Source organism: Chiloscyllium plagiosum, unplaced genomic scaffold (genome assembly GCF_037043375.1).
Source record: "Chiloscyllium plagiosum isolate Xiang-an unplaced genomic scaffold, Cpla_swu_hap1 HiC_scaffold_18, whole genome shotgun sequence".
Lineage (NCBI taxonomy): Eukaryota > Metazoa > Chordata > Chondrichthyes > Orectolobiformes > Hemiscylliidae > Chiloscyllium > Chiloscyllium plagiosum.
Window position 1 is genome coordinate 19,663,651 of NW_028270156.1, and position 15,747 is coordinate 19,679,397.

The following is a 15,747-nucleotide window of genomic DNA, read 5'->3' on the forward strand; positions in this document are numbered from 1 at the left end:
ACTATATTCTTTGTTCTATTCTACATCCCTGAGGTACACTTGTAAGGTGTGATTTGGCTGGTTAGCATGCTATACAATATTTATCATTGTATCTCAGTATGTGTGACTACAATAAATCAAATCAAATCAAATCACTACTCTGGGGAAGGGAATTCTACAGACAAGTGACCCTTTCAAATGGCAAATCCCTTACCTTAAACCTACCTCTCTGATGAGGGGAAGTGTCCTTTCAGCATCCATCTTGTCAAGTCCCCTCAACATCTCATATGCTTCAATAAGATCACATCTCATTCTTCTAAAATCCAAAAGACATAGCAACCATCTTTCCACACAGGAAACTGTTTTACTCTGAGAATCAATTATATCAGTTATGTAAGGATCCCAGGTTGAAGTGTTTTTCATTTGAAGTCACTCATGGGACATGGGTGTTGCTTGCTGTGTCATTCCTAGATTATCTCGAGAAGGTGATGGTGAGCTTCCTGAACCTTTGCAGGCCATGTGTTGTCGGTAGACTCTCAATACAGTTAGGGAGGGAATTTCAGGATTTTGACCCAGTGACATTGAAGGCATGGCAATAAATGTCAGATTGGTGATTGACTTGGAGGGAAACTTGTAGGAGAACTTGTTTCAATGGATCTGCTGCCCTATTTTTTCCAGGTGGTTATGGGTCATGTGTTTGGAAAATGCTGTCAAGGATCTCTGATGAATTTTTCAGTATATGGTTCTGAATGTTTTATCCATTATGAAGACACAGTTACAAAAGGGATCAAATTTAAGAACTAAATGTTCAGGAGGATTCTGGGTAATCCAAGATGGAGGATGGGAAAAATTTCTGGCTGTAAGAGTTGCTCCTTTTTTTTTTGAGGTATTTTAGGTGTTGGAGGTGCTTTCCTCAAATTCCAGGAGCAGCAATTACTGTTTTATATGCTGTTGCATTGTTTTGGAACTTTGGGAAAAAAAAGTCAAAACAGCAGTTTTAAAAGGGAGAAGAGCAGACAAAGGAAACACATGGTGAGGACAGTGCAGGAGACAGATAGAGAGAGAGAGAACCTGCACAGTTACCGCCTTTGCTGTTTGAATTCGTGTATCGCTGGACATCGGAGTGCATCTGGGAAAATTAACAAACAATGAAATTCACAACTAATCTTGGAGGAACTGTTGGGCGAAGTTCACAGCACAGAATCAGATAAGTTAATTGTAGTTTTAAGTCTGTCCAAGAGAAAGGCTGCAGTAGTGAGTATAGTGGATTTTTTCTTGATTATATGTTTTTGGAGATAAATCTCTTGATTAAACTTAAAATATAAGCCATAGCTATTAATTTAACCTGGGGCAGTGTTTGTAGAGGAATAAGACGGTGTTTTTTTCTAGGTCTGTAGATTGTGAAGGAGCAAAAATGGCCTTTGCAGTGATATGTACTTCTTGTCAGATGTGCGAGTTTAAAGAGAGTTTAAGGGTTACTGTGGATTATATCTGCCATAAATGCTGTTGGATGTGAATCTTATTAGATAGAGTGGATCAGTTGGAGAGACAGATAGAAGCGATGAGGAATTTGCAACAGCAACAGTATGTGATGAATGGCAGTTATAGGGATGGGGGAAAGTCTCAGATACAGTCACATAGATGGGTTAACTCCAGGAAGGGTAAGAGAGGTAGGCAGCTAGTTCAGGAGTCTTTTGTGGATATACCCATTTCAAACAGGTATGCTGTTTTGGAAAATGTAGGGGGTGATGGATTCTCAGGGGAACGTAACACCAACAGCCAAGTTTCTGGTGTTGAGACTGGCTCTAATGCAACGAGGGGTACATTGGCTTCCAAGAGATCAATTGTATTAGGGGATTCTATAGTCAGAGGTACAGACAGACGTTTCTGTGGCCAGCAGAGAAAAAGCAGAATGGTGTGTTGTTTCCCTGGTGCCAGGATCAAGGATGTCTCAGAGAGGGTGCAGAATGTTCTCAAGGGGGAAGAGGAGCCAGCAAGAGGTCATTGTCCACATTGGAACCAACGACATTGGAAAGGAAAAGGTTGAGATTCTGAAGGGAGATTACAGAGAGTTAGGCAGAAATTTAAAAATGAGGTCCTCAAGGATAGTAATATCTGGATTACTCCCAGTGCTACGAGCTGGTGAGGGCAGGAATAGGAGGATAGAGCAGATGAATGCATGGCTGAGGAGCTGATGTATGGGAGAAGGATTCACATTTTTGGATCATTGGGTAGAAGTGATCTGTACAAGAAGGACGGATTGCACCTAAATTGGAAGGGGACTAATATACTGGCAGGGAAATTTGCTAGAACTGCTTGGGAGGATTTAAACTAGTAAGGTGGGGGGGTGGGACCCAGGGAGATAGTAAGGAAAGAGATCGATCTGAGATGGGTACAGCTGAGAACAGAAGTGAGTCAAACAGTCAGGGTAGGCAGGGACAAGGTAGGACTAATAAATTAAACTGCATTTTTTCAATGCAAGGGGCCTAACAGGGAAGGCAGATGAACTCAGGGCATGGTTAGGAACATGGGATTGGGATATCATAGCAATTACAGAAACATGGCTCAGGGATGGGCAGGACTGGCAGCTTAATGTACCAGGATACAAATGCTTCGGAAGGATAGAAAGGGAGGCAAGAGAGGAGGGGGAGTGACATTTTTGATAAGGGATAGCATTACAGCTGTGCTGAGGGAGGATATTCCTGGAAATACATCCAGGGAAGTTATTTGGGTGGAACTGAGAAATAAGAAAGGGCTGATCACCTTATTGGGATTGTATTATAGACCCCCCAATAGTCAGAGGGAAATTGAGAAACAAACTTGTAAGGAGATCTCAGCTATCTGTAAGAATAATAGAGTAATTATGGTAGGGGATTTTAACTTTCCAAACATCGACTGGGACTGCCATAGTGTTAAAGGTCGAGATGGAGAGGAATTTCTTAAATGTGTACAAGACAATTTTCTGATTCAGTATGTGGATATACCTACTAGAGAAGGTGCAAACTTGACCTACTCTTGGTAAATAAAGCAGGGCAGGTGACTGAGGTGTCAGTGGGGGAGCACTTTGGGGCCAGCGACCATAATTCTATTTGTTTTAAAATACTAATGGCAAAGGATAGACCAGATCTAAAAGTTGAAGTTCTAAATTGGAGAAAAGCCAATTTTGACAGTATTCAGCAAGAACTTTCGAAAGTTGATTGGAGGCAGATGTTCGCAGGTAAAGGGATGGCTGGAAAATGGAAAGCCTTCAGAAATGAGATAACAAGAATCCAAAGAAAGTATACTCCTGTCAGGGTGAAAGGGAAGATTGGTTAGTATGGGGGCGGCTGGGTGACTAAAGAAATTGAGGGTTTGGTTAAGAAAAAGAAGGAAGCATATGTCAGGTATAGACAGGAGAGATCAAGTGAATCCTTAGAAGAGTATAAAGAAAGTAGGAGTATACTTAAGAGGGAAATCAGGAGGGCAAAACGGGGACATGAGATAGTTTTGGCAAATAGAATTCAGGAGAATTCAAAGGGTTTTTCAAACTATATTAAGGACAAAAGGGTAACTAGGGAGAGAATAGGGCCCCTCAAAGATCAGCAAGGCTGCCTTTGTGTGGAGCCACAGAAAATGGGGGAGATACTAAATGAATATTTTGCATCAGTATTTACTGTGGAAAAGGATATGGAAGATATAGACTATAGGGAAATAGATGGTGACATCTTGCAAAATGTCCAGATTACAAAGGAGGAAGTGCTGGATGCCTTGAAACGGTTAAAGGTAGATAAATCCCCAGGACCTGATCAGGTGTACCCGAGAACTCTGTGAGAAGCTAGAGAAATGATTGCTGGGCCTCTTGCTGAGATATTTGTATCATCGATAGTCACAGGTACATCTACACACTGAATCAGAAAATTGTCTTGTACACACTTAAGAAATTCCTCTCCATCTCGACCTTTAACACTATGGCAGTCCCAGTCGGTGCTGGAAGACTGGAGGTTGGCAAACGTGGTGCCACTCTTTAAGAAGGGTGGTAAAGACAAGCCAGGGAGCTATAGACCGGTGAGCCTGACCTCGGTGGTGGGCAAGTCGGAGGGAATCCTGAGGGACAGGATGTACATGTATTTGGAAAGGCAAGGACTGATTCGGAATAGTCATCATAGCTTTATGCATGAGAAATCATGTCTCACAAACTGATTGAGTTTTTTGAAGAAGTAACAACGAGGATTGATGAGGGCAGAGCAGTAGATGTGATCTATATGGACTTCAGTAAGGCGTTCGACAAGGTTCCCCATGGGAGACTGATTGGCAAGGTTAGATCTCATGGAATACAGGGAGAACTAGCCATTTGGATACAGAACTGGCTCAAAGGTAGAAGACAGAGGGTGGTGGTGAAGGGTTGTTTTTCAGACTGGAGGCCTGTGACCAGTGGAATGCCACAAAGATCGATGCTGGGCCCTCTACTTTTTATCATTTACATAAATGATTTTGATGCGAGCATAAAAGGTACAGTTAGTAAGTTTGCAGATGACACCAAACTTGGAGGTGTAGTGGACAGCGAAGAGGGTTACCTCAGATTACAACAGGATATGGACCAGATGGGCCAATGGGCTGAGAAGTGGCAGATGGAGTTTAATTCAGATAAATGCGAGGTGCTGCATTTTGGGAAAGCAAATCTTAGCAGGACTTATACACTTAATGGTAAGGTCCTAGGGAGTGTTGCTGAACAAAGGGACCTTGGAGTGCAGGTTCATAGCTCCTTGAAAGTGGAGTCACAGATAGATAGGATAGTGCAGAAAGCATTTGGTATGCTTTCCTTTATTGGTCAGAATATCGAGTACAGGAGTTAGGAGGTCATGTTACAGCTTACAGGACATTGGTTAGGCCATTGTTGGATTAATGCATGCAATTCTGGTCTCCTTCCTATTGGAAAGATGTTGTGAAACTTGAAAGGGTTCAGAAAAGATTTACAAGGATGTTGCCAGTGTTGGAGGATCTGATCTACAGGGAGAGGCTGAACAGGCTGGGGCTGTTTTCCCTGGAGCGTCAGAGGCTGAGGTTTGACCTTATAGAGGTTTTTAAAATTTTGAGGGGCATAGATAGGATAATAGACAAAGTCTTTTCCCTGGGGTCGGGGAGTCCAGAACTAGAGGGCATAGGTTTAGGATGAGAGGGGAAAGATTTAAAAGAAACCTAAGGGGCAATGTTTTCATGCAGAGGGTGGTATGTGTCTGGAATGAGCTGCCAGAGGATGTGGTGGAGGCTGGTACAATTGCAACATTTAAGAGGCATTTGGATGGGTATATGAATAGGAAGGGTTTGGAGGGATATGGGCTGGGTGCTGGCGGGTGGGACTAGATTGGGTTGGGATATCTGGTCGGCATGGACGGGTTGGACCGAAGGGTCTGTTTCCATGCTATACATCTCTATGTCTCTATGACTATGCGAACATTTAAAAGTATAGGAAGGAAGGAAAGATTGGTGTGATTCTTTGTTAGTATGTAGTTAGCAGAGAAGCAAGAAATGCTTTTGAGGAAAAGATGTAGAATCCATTTGTGCAGCAACAAGAAATAAAAAGCAGAAAAAGACACTGGTGTACTGTAAGAGCTAGAATAAATCAAGTGATCATGAGGGCACATAAAAAACAGGGCATTAATCATGTGTGATTTTAATCTTCTTGCAAATTGGCAAAAGGGAATATCAAATTGTAGAAGTAGCTGTGAAGTGGAATTCAGAAGGTTTATTTGGGATAGTTTCCAAGAAGAATATTTTGTGGATTCAATCAAGGATCAGAGTACTTTGAATCCGGTAATGAGTTATGAGGCAATTTAATAAATGATCTCAGAATAAAAGATCTCTTTGAAAAGAGAATCATAACATGAAGGAGTTTAGCATTGAGTTTGAGAGGGACAACCCGGAGTCGTAAGCAATTGTGTTAAACTTAAATAGGAGTAATTCCAAAGGAATGATAGCAGAGTTGGCTGATGTTTAAGCAATTTAACAGAACGGATAGTTAAGGGGCAATGGTTTATGTTTAAGGGAGTAGTTTTTGACTCGCAACAAAAGAAATATCCCAGTGAGGAGAAAGGATTCTAGGGAAGGGATAAACCAACATGATTAATGAAGGACGATAAGGATAACATCAAATTAAAAGAGAAAAAAATGGTAATCCAGAGGATTGCAAAAGTTGTAAAGACCAACAAATATGTGGTACACTTGCCATTATTAGTCAAGCCTCGGGCTTAATAGCAGGGAGGTTATGCTGGAGCTGTAAAACATTGGTTAGGCCACAGCTAGAGTATTATATGCAGTTCAGGAATCCACATTATAGGAGGGATATGATAGAGCTGAAGAGAATGCAGAGCAGATTTACCAGGCTATTGCCTGGGCTGGAGAGTGCCTGTTATGAAGAGAGATTAGACAGACTGCAATTGTTTTCATTTGAGTAGAGGAGATTCAGAGGGGACACAATTGAGACGTTTATGAGGGACATGGATAGGGTAGACAGGAAGAAAGTTATCCCCTTGGTGGGGCATCAATGACCAGAGGAATATAAATTTAAAGTAAGGACCAGAATATTTAGAGGAAATACAAGAGAAAAACACATTGTCACCCAGAGTGTAGTTGGAGGCGGAGCTTACTGACTGTAATGGTGGTAGAGACTGAAACCCTCATAACATTTAAGAAACATTTACATGGAAACTGTGATACGAAAGCACATGAGGTTATGGGCTAAGGGCTAAGGGCTGCAGAATGGGATTAAAATAATTAGGTAGTTTTTTTTGAGAGAGCAGATACATTGGGCTGAATGGCTTTTATTTGTACTGTAGACTTCTATGACTCTAAAGAATGATAGCAAAAATAAAAAGAAAGAAAATAAATTTTACAGATAAATCGGAAAATAAAATATTAATAATGATAGCTAGTGACCCAGTATTGATGACAAAGGCCTTCTACCGCCAACACTTTGTGATTGGCTGACAGAGAGCTAAACAGCTTGGCAGTGTGAATATTTGGCAGAAGCAAAAGCAGGGCTATCTTTTTTCACTACAGTAAAACATACCAGAAACTCGAGGATAGCCAATTTATTTTCATTTCCAAGTTGCCAAGCTTCTTTAAATGCATGAAAAGGAAGAGAGAGGCTGAAGTGAACATATGGGCTTTAGAGAATAAGACTAGGAAACAAAAATGTAAAGAATAATGTCAGAGGAATTGAATAAATATTTTGCATCAGTCTTCATGCTTCAAGACACTAATAGCATTCCAAAATGACGAAATAATCAAGGGACAAATTATGGAAAAAAGTAGAATGTTTATTACTCGAGAAAATTTACTAGGGAAAAAAAATGGGCGAAAGACCAGTAGGTTTCCTGGACCTGATGAGTTGCATCCCTGGATAGTAAACAAAGTAACCACAGAGTAATGGATGCACTGGTGGTAATCTTACAAGTTTTTACTTTTATTTCTGGAAAAGTCCCATATGATTGGAGAATGCCCAATGTGACACACTGATGGAAAAAGGGAGGGAGACAATTTAAAAAAGGGACGATAGGTTAGTTAGATTAACCTCTTCAATGGGAAATGTTAAAGCCTATTGTAAAGGATGTAATAACAGACCAGTACAAAATATGTAATTTATTTCGTAGAGTCAGCATGACTTCATGAAGCAGAAATCATGCCTATCAAATTTATTAGAATTCTTTGAAGAGGGAACAAGCAGAATATATAAAGTGGAAAAAGTGGATGTCATATTTTTGCATTTCCAAAACGTACTGCACATGATGCTCCTTCGTAAGAGCCCATGACAGCATGTGGGTATCCTATTAGTCAGCAAATTCTGTATTCATCCAGAGAATTTGGATTAAGGGGATATTTTCAGCATGGCACCTTACAATTAGAGAAATCCAACAAGTAAGAAATCATTATTTACAAAACGTATTGAAGGCTTCGAAGTGGAAAGTGAATGTAGTCTCACCAAGTTTGTGGATGGCACAAAAGAAGTGGAATGGCAAATGGTAAGGATGACATAAAGGTTCTATAGAGGGATGCAGACAGGTCACGTGACTGGGCAAAGCCTTGACAGATGGAATTATTGGATCATATCTTGCTTCTTTTTTGTATTTTGGATTTTGAGCTGCGATGGATAAATAACAGAATAACTAGCCAAGGATTGTTGAAGGATTACTGAACTTTTAAAAGGACACTCATTGTCAGCTGATCACACAGCTGCTCGTTCATGTAATACTGGCAAATTAATTTACAGATAAGCTTGAGCTGAAGGTTGAGTACCAATGGAGATTCAACCAGCAACAAGCAGCTGTTTGGTCAGCGGACTAGTGACCCAGTATTGATGACAACGGCCTTCTACCGCCAACACTTAGTGATTGGCTGACAGAGAGCTGAACAGCTTGGCAGTGTGAATATTTGGCAGAAGCAAAAGCAGGAGCTGTCTTTTTTCGCTACAGTAAAACATACCAGAAACTCGAGGATAGCCAATTTATTTTCATTTCCAAGTTGCCAATTGATAAATCAAGGACCTTTATAGGTGAACCAGTCACCCTGTACATCCCTGCAAACAGGTGAAAGTATTGACAGAAGGAACATTGAGAAGCAGCGTCTTGATCAGCACAAAAATAATCTCAGCAAATGCTGCAATCCAGGACCACTTTACTGCCCCCACATCTTTTCTTCTTCCGCTGCCATTAACCTGACTATATTTGCGTGTGTGTGCGCGCGCATGTGCGTGCCTGTATGTGTGTCTGTGTGCGTGTGCGTCTTTGTGTGTTTGTTAGGGAGGAGGTATTTATAAGGGAGTTAGTATTTTAATTTGTAGGGTTATACGTCAAAGTTTCATAGTTGTTTACCTGTTGTTAGAATCTATTGAAATACTTATACATTTATTTGTATTTCGTGTAAAGTACAGAAATTTTATCTGTGCTTTTTGAAACTCTTTGCCCAAAAACAGGTAAGTTAGGGAATTATGCATAATTTTCTCGAATCTTTAAATTTGATCTCCATGTAATACCTCTGTGAGGTAAAACAGAATATAATGTGGGAAAATATGAGGTTATGCATTTTGGTAGGAAGAATTGAGAAGCTAAATAGAGAAAGATTGTAGAGAGTTACAAGACAGAGGGATTTGCATAAAAAAGAAATACTTGCATAGAAATCACCAGAAAATAGGAAAGGCAAATAGAATCTATGGAATTCTTTACCACAGAAGGCTGACAAGGCTCAGTCTTTAATTATAACCAAAGCTGACATAGATTTTTAGTCAGTAAGTGAATCAAGGGTTATGAGGTGAAGCAGGAAAGTGAAATTGAAGATTATCAAATTGGCCATGATCTCATTGACTGGCAGATGATCCAGTGGCCTCCTTCTTCTCTTATGTCTCATGGCCTTATGGTTATGGTTTACAATGTCAGCTGACATGGGGTAGGATGGGACTTGGGTGGCCAGCAGTTTGATGTCAGCAGAATTGAGGAAACAGGGGATGGATCTAATGAGAAGATGAGCTGAGTGACAAAGCACATGAAAATAGAGCAACAGGAACAATATGTAGAATTCAGGGCTTGGACCAGTCATTAGAAGAGGTACAGTCAGGTGGACTGGTAGAAGTGATGGATCCAACAAAGGCAGTTTATTGGATTGCTTACTGTTCTCCTGCACATGTCATTGGAGGTGAGCATGGAATTGAGAGGGATTTAAGGAGATGGTTTGCAGCAATATTAAACAAGTACAGAGAATGTGAGAGAAATTCAGCAGGTCTGGCAGCATCTGTGGAGAGAGAAACTGTCAACATTTCAAGTCCTGACTTGGAGGTGCTGGTGTTGGACTGGGGTGGACAAAGTTAAAAATCACACAATAGCAGGCTATAGTCCAACAGGTGGTTGATGATGAAGAACCGGCACTCTGAAAGCTAATGGTCCCAAATAAACCTGTTGGACTATAACCTGGTGTTGTGTGAGTTTTAACTTCTTCAAGTCTGATATGAATCTTCTTCAGAACTGGGTAGAAGAGGTTGTTACAGGAAGGTTGATGGTGCACAGCAGGTACACTGTGACAGTATAGGGTTTCAAGAAAATTTCAGACTTTACTAATTCTTACTTCTTCAGTAAGACTCTCAAATTGGCAGCAGTCAGTTTAATACAATGACGTGATTTGGAGGAGCTGGCGTTGGACTGGGGTGTACAAAGTTAAAAATCACACAACACCAGGTTATAATCCAACAGGTTTATTTGGTAGCACTAGCTTTCAGAGCGCTGCAACTGTGAAGTATACTCCAAAACCACCTGATGAAGGAACGGTGCTCCGAAAGCTAGTGCTACTAAATAAACCTGTTGGACTATAAACTGGTGTTTTGTGATTTTTAACTTCATACAATGAGAGCCTACATTTTGAAGTTCAGTAGGCAAAGACTGCTCTTTGATTCTTTGATTAGTGCAGATGCAGATTTCAGAGTTACTGATGAGTTTTCCTATATTCTGTGATAATATCATGTGCAACCCTGTTTCCTCTCTCCAATCATACGCAATGTTTTTGGAACTATAAATGATGTATACCATCTTTATCTCTTTGTGCAGTCTCCATCATTTGACAACTCACATGAAATTAGCAGAGAAATATTGGAAACCAAAAACAACAAGCAATGAGTTTTAGTCCTTGCATTTTTCAGATTCATGCCTGATTTTCCAATTTCTGTGTTTAAAGGACAGAATGTGAACCTGCACCAATGGTGTCCGACCTCTTGAAAAATTAAGACCTTAATCTGTTTAATTAGCTCATTTATTATTGTTCCTGCTGTAAATATAGGTTCCAGGACACTCACAATCAATCCATTCCAGATTAAAATCTGATTAAAGATGCAGTTTTAAAATGTTCAATTACTAAAATGCAATGAATATTTTCTCTGTTCATTTGCAGGGATACATGATGTTAAACAGTGTTCAGGAAATCAATAATTAAGAAAATAACACTGTGGTGAACAGCCATTTGAAATTTCAAGTGTTTGCGATATACTGCAGTGTGAAGTTGCTAAGCAACATTAAATTAAATTGGCGTCATTTGTAACTGGGATCTCCAATTACTCGGAAATATCTGTTTTTCTGGACTGTGAACCATCACTGAAAAAGTTGCATTCTTGTGTAACTGATGAGACATAAAGGCGTGCTAGATCTTTACTATCTAATGTTTGATTTCTACAATGAGTTGAATAATTGTTTGTCAGCATTATGGCGTAGATGTGCACAGCAGATTGACTCATAAGTTTGATGTTCCTGTGTAATAAGCTAGATTTAAATGATTAATAAGTCAGTGATATTTGGAAAATAAATTATGCCATCATAGAAGCATGCAGTACTGAAGAAGTCTTTTGCCCCATCAAATCTGCAGACAAAAACACTCAGAATCTACACTAGTCTTACTTTCCAGCAGTTGGCCCATAACCTTGAGTGTTATGACAATTCAAATGCTCATCCAATTACTTAGACGATAAGATCATAAAGGTAGGAGCAGTATTAGGCCATTCAGGCCATCAAATCTGCTCCGCCACTCAATTATGGCTGAAATGTTTCTTAACCCCCATTCTCCTGCCTTGTCCCCATAATTCTTGATGCCTTTACCAATGAAGAACCTATCTATCTCTGTCTTAAATACACTTGACCCACTACAGCCATGGTCAACAAAAACTTCCACTGATTAGGCACCATCTGGCTGAAGAAATTCCTCCTTATCTCAGTTATAAAGGGTCATCCCTTTACTCTGAGTCTACGCCCTCATGTCTTAGTCTCTCCTACTACTTTTAAAAGGTTGTGAGGCTTCCTATCTCAACTACTCTGTGAGGTATTGTCTTTTTAACTCTTGACATTGTTTTCAGCATTTTCTTTACTCCTGTTGGTATTCAGGACCTAACCCTCTCACTCTTTATAAACCAAAACCAAATGTCAATGTGTTTTCCATCACTTTCTCCTATTGAACACAAACCCCAGTTGACAGAATTAGCTGAATTCTCCAGTTTTCACATTGTGTTTTGTCGGGTGAGATTCTTGGTGCCTGGGCACCCCTGGCACTGAGCCAGGAGGAAGGGCTTATGTCCAAAACGTTGATTCTCCTGCTCCTCAGATACTGCCTGACCTGCTGTGCTTTTCCAGCACCACACTTTTCAACTCAGATCTCCAGCATCTGCAGTCCTCACTTTCTCCTAGATCCTGTCTTCAGCCAATTGGATTCACTCCATCTGTTAAAAAGATTCGGTGGAAGACACTGAATATTCCAAAGCCTTTCGAATCTGACAACATTAGAGCCATAGTACTGAAGATCTTGGGAAAGATCTATCCCTGTTCCTGGTCATATTGGCTCAGTGTAGTTATGACACTGGCATCTCCCCAATAATGTGGAAAAATTCCCAAGTATGTCCAGTCTACAAAAAGCAGGACAAATATAACCCAAGCCAATTATCGCTCCATCAGTCTTCTCTCAATCTACAGCAAAGTGAATAAAGGAATTGTTGTTATACTATCAAAAAAACAGAAAATTAGCATTAACCTGCAGTCAATTTCCTTTATTGGTCAGAGTATTGAGTACAGGAGTTGGGAGGTCATGTTGTGGCTGTACACAACGTTGGTTAGGCCATGTTTGGAATATTGTGTGCAATTCTGGTCTCCCTCCGATTGGAAGGATGTTGTGAAACTTGAAAGGGTTCAGAAAAGATTTACAAGGATGTTGCCAGGATTAGAGGATTTGAGCTATAGGGAGTGGTTGAATAGACTGGGGCTGTTTTCCCTGGAGCGTCGGAGGTCGAGGTGTGACCTTATAGAGTTTTATACAATCATGAGGGGCATGGATAAGGTAAGTAGACAAGGTCTTTCCCCTGAGGTGGGGGTGTCCAGAACTAGATGGCATAGGTTTATGGTGAGAGGGGAACGAAATGAAAGAGACCTAAAGGGCAACTTTTTCAAGCAGAGGATTGTGCATTGTGTAGAATGGGCTGCCAGAGGAAGTGGTGGAGGCTAGTAAAATTGCAACATTTAAAAGACACCTGGATGGGTATATGAACAGGAAGGGTTTGGAGGGATATGGGCCGGGTGCTGGCAATTGGGATATCTGGTCGGCATGGACGTGTGGGACCGAAGGGTCTGTTTCCATGCTGTACATCTCTATGACTCTATGACTCTACAATTTGGGTTCCATCAGGTGCACTGAGCTCCTGACCTCATTTCAATGTTGGTCCAAAAATAGAAAAGATGTTGCTTTAAGCTCAAAAGAAATCCAGATGTGTAACAACTGTTTCTTTAATATTCTGTTTGTTTCATCCCTTATTTCAAATAATTGTCAGGAACTTAGACATTTCTTCACAGTGTAAACCTCAGCTAAGTCTATTTACCAATTAATCAGACCTCCACCATTCTCATCCTTGAGTTCTGGATCTTAATCCCTCTCTGTTCTCCACCCCAACTCCCTTTTCCTACTTACTCCAACATTACAATTTTTCTTTACCTCAACCTTGAACATTCATTAAACATCAATTTCTCTCTTGCCTCCCATTTAATCAACATTATAAATGGTCCCATCTACAAATGTGCTGTTTTTCTAATTTCCAGAAGCATTGTTATCATTCTACTGAAAGAAACGCTGGTGAATCTTTATCCCCACTATCAATCTATCTCCATACTACTCATCACCTTCAAAGATCTTGGTTAAATTTCTTCAATTAGGTTTCCCTCACTCTCATTATGCAAACAGAGCCCAAATATAAAGCCATGAATGATGTTCTCTGATGCTATGACTATGGCCAATTCTCTCCTCTTCCCCGTCCCGCCCCATTAATGTCCCCGTATTCTTTTGTATTCAATCACAAGAGCCTTTCCCAAAGCTCTCTCCTTCTTCCACTACTGTGGCTTCCCTTGTTTGGTTTCACTTTTACCTATTCAACATTGTTCGAGCACCTTTGAAGAAGCTCCTCTTCCTACCTCCTGTTGCACATATTCACCTTTTTTGTTTCCAGTTAAAATTAAAAAGGACTTTAATGTTAGCTGTTACTTTAATACTTTATTTTTCTATTCATTCTATGAAGGTAATGTTTAACGTTTTAACTCTGTTTCTCTTACTACTTTTTAACTATGTGTTTTGTACCTAGTTACCTTTTTACATGAGATGGCACCATGTGTGGCGACATTATATACTTTTCACTGTACTTCTGCATTTCTGTATTTGATTACACATGACAATGCAATCTAAATATAAAAATCTAATTAATCCACAACCATTGTGATTGCTGCAGCAATCACATTGTTGCTCAGTCTCAATGTTCGTCAGCCCTCTCTGTGGAGGTATTAGAAGGTTTAATATTTGCTCAGCCTTGGCCTGATTCCAAAATTAGAAATGGCCTGGAAATGCGAGTCCTGGTTTATATCAGCAAAGGAGCAATAATCTACCAGAAGTGTCATAAACCCCTGTTATACATTACAGAGAATGAAACATTAATGCAACAGATTTCAGTTATGATTCATACAAAAATGCACCACTTTTCTTGCTGTGGTTTGATTGACTTAAACTCATGCAGACTATCAATCTGAAGACTTGTGTTGATGATGTCTACTGCAGATAGCTGTCGCGAAATGGCAAAAGAGACTGGTGAAATGGAATATAATACAAGGTCTATAACTTGAGTAGCAGTATGGACAAGACAGCTGTCACCTGTAAAGTGTAGAAAATGTTTCAAATCATTCAATATTGTGATTGGTATGCATATGGATCAATCATTGGTTAAATCTAACAATATCTTGCAACTGCCATATCACTAATATTATCGCACTACAAGCCTTGTGAATACATCTGACTATATAGTGCACATGAACAAATAACTTATTTGTTTGAGTTCTTTTGTCACTTATACATTGTATAATGGTGATGACTGATACATATAACAAAATCATCTGAAGGTTCCCGTACTTGCACTGAATGAAAGGTTTGAACTGTTAAATTTGAACTGTTATGAGATGTTTTCACTTTCAATGGGAAGGTCTCAGCAATCTGTTCCTAAAGCCCAGTGTTCAAACTGTAAAAACAATGACTGCAGATGCTGGAAACCAGATTCTGGATCAGTGGTGCTGGAAGAGCACAGCAATTCAGGCAGCATCCGACGAGCAGCAAAATCGACGATTCGGGCAAAAGCCCTTCATCAGGAATAAAGGCAGAGAGCCTGAAGCGTGGAGAGATAAGCTAGAGGAGGGTTGGGGTGGGGAGAAAGTAGCATAGAGTACAATAGGTGAGTGGGGGAGGAGATGAAGGTGATAGGGCAGGGAGGAGAGGGTGGAGTGGATAGGTGGAAAAGGAGCTAGGTAGGTCGGACAAGTACGGACAGGTCAAGGGGACAGTGCGGGCTGGAAGTTTGAAACTAGGATGAGGTGGGGGAAGGGGAAATGAGGAAGCTGTTGAAGTCCACATTGATGTGAGGGTCGGAGCGGCCCTCACATCATCACCGATGCCACACGCTCAGTGACTTCCGCCACCCCTACTGCCGTGTCTGCCACCACTTCCGACCCCACCAGCGCCACTCACCTGCATTCTGCTGACACGCCCCCCACAGACCCCACTGTCACTATCCCCACCCCCCAGAACCCTGAGGGGAACACTACCCCTGCTCATGCCTCCACCCCCATTCCCCCCACCATCACACCCACTCCAGGTACTGGCTCCGACACCACACCCAGCTCCACACTCACACCAGATCCCAGCTCCCAGCCCTGCAGAGTTTTCACCATCCCTCCAGACCTCCCACTCACTGAG

The 15,747-nt window shown here is 40.8% G+C and overlaps 1 protein-coding gene across 8 annotated transcripts in view; it reads left to right on the top strand.

Annotated features, from left to right (window-relative positions):
• LOC122557667 (leucine-rich repeat-containing protein 4C) overlaps nt 1–15,747 on the top strand; it is a 998,121-nt gene that overhangs the window by 393,467 nt on the left and 588,907 nt on the right. The gene's annotated exons all lie outside the window — the stretch shown is intronic.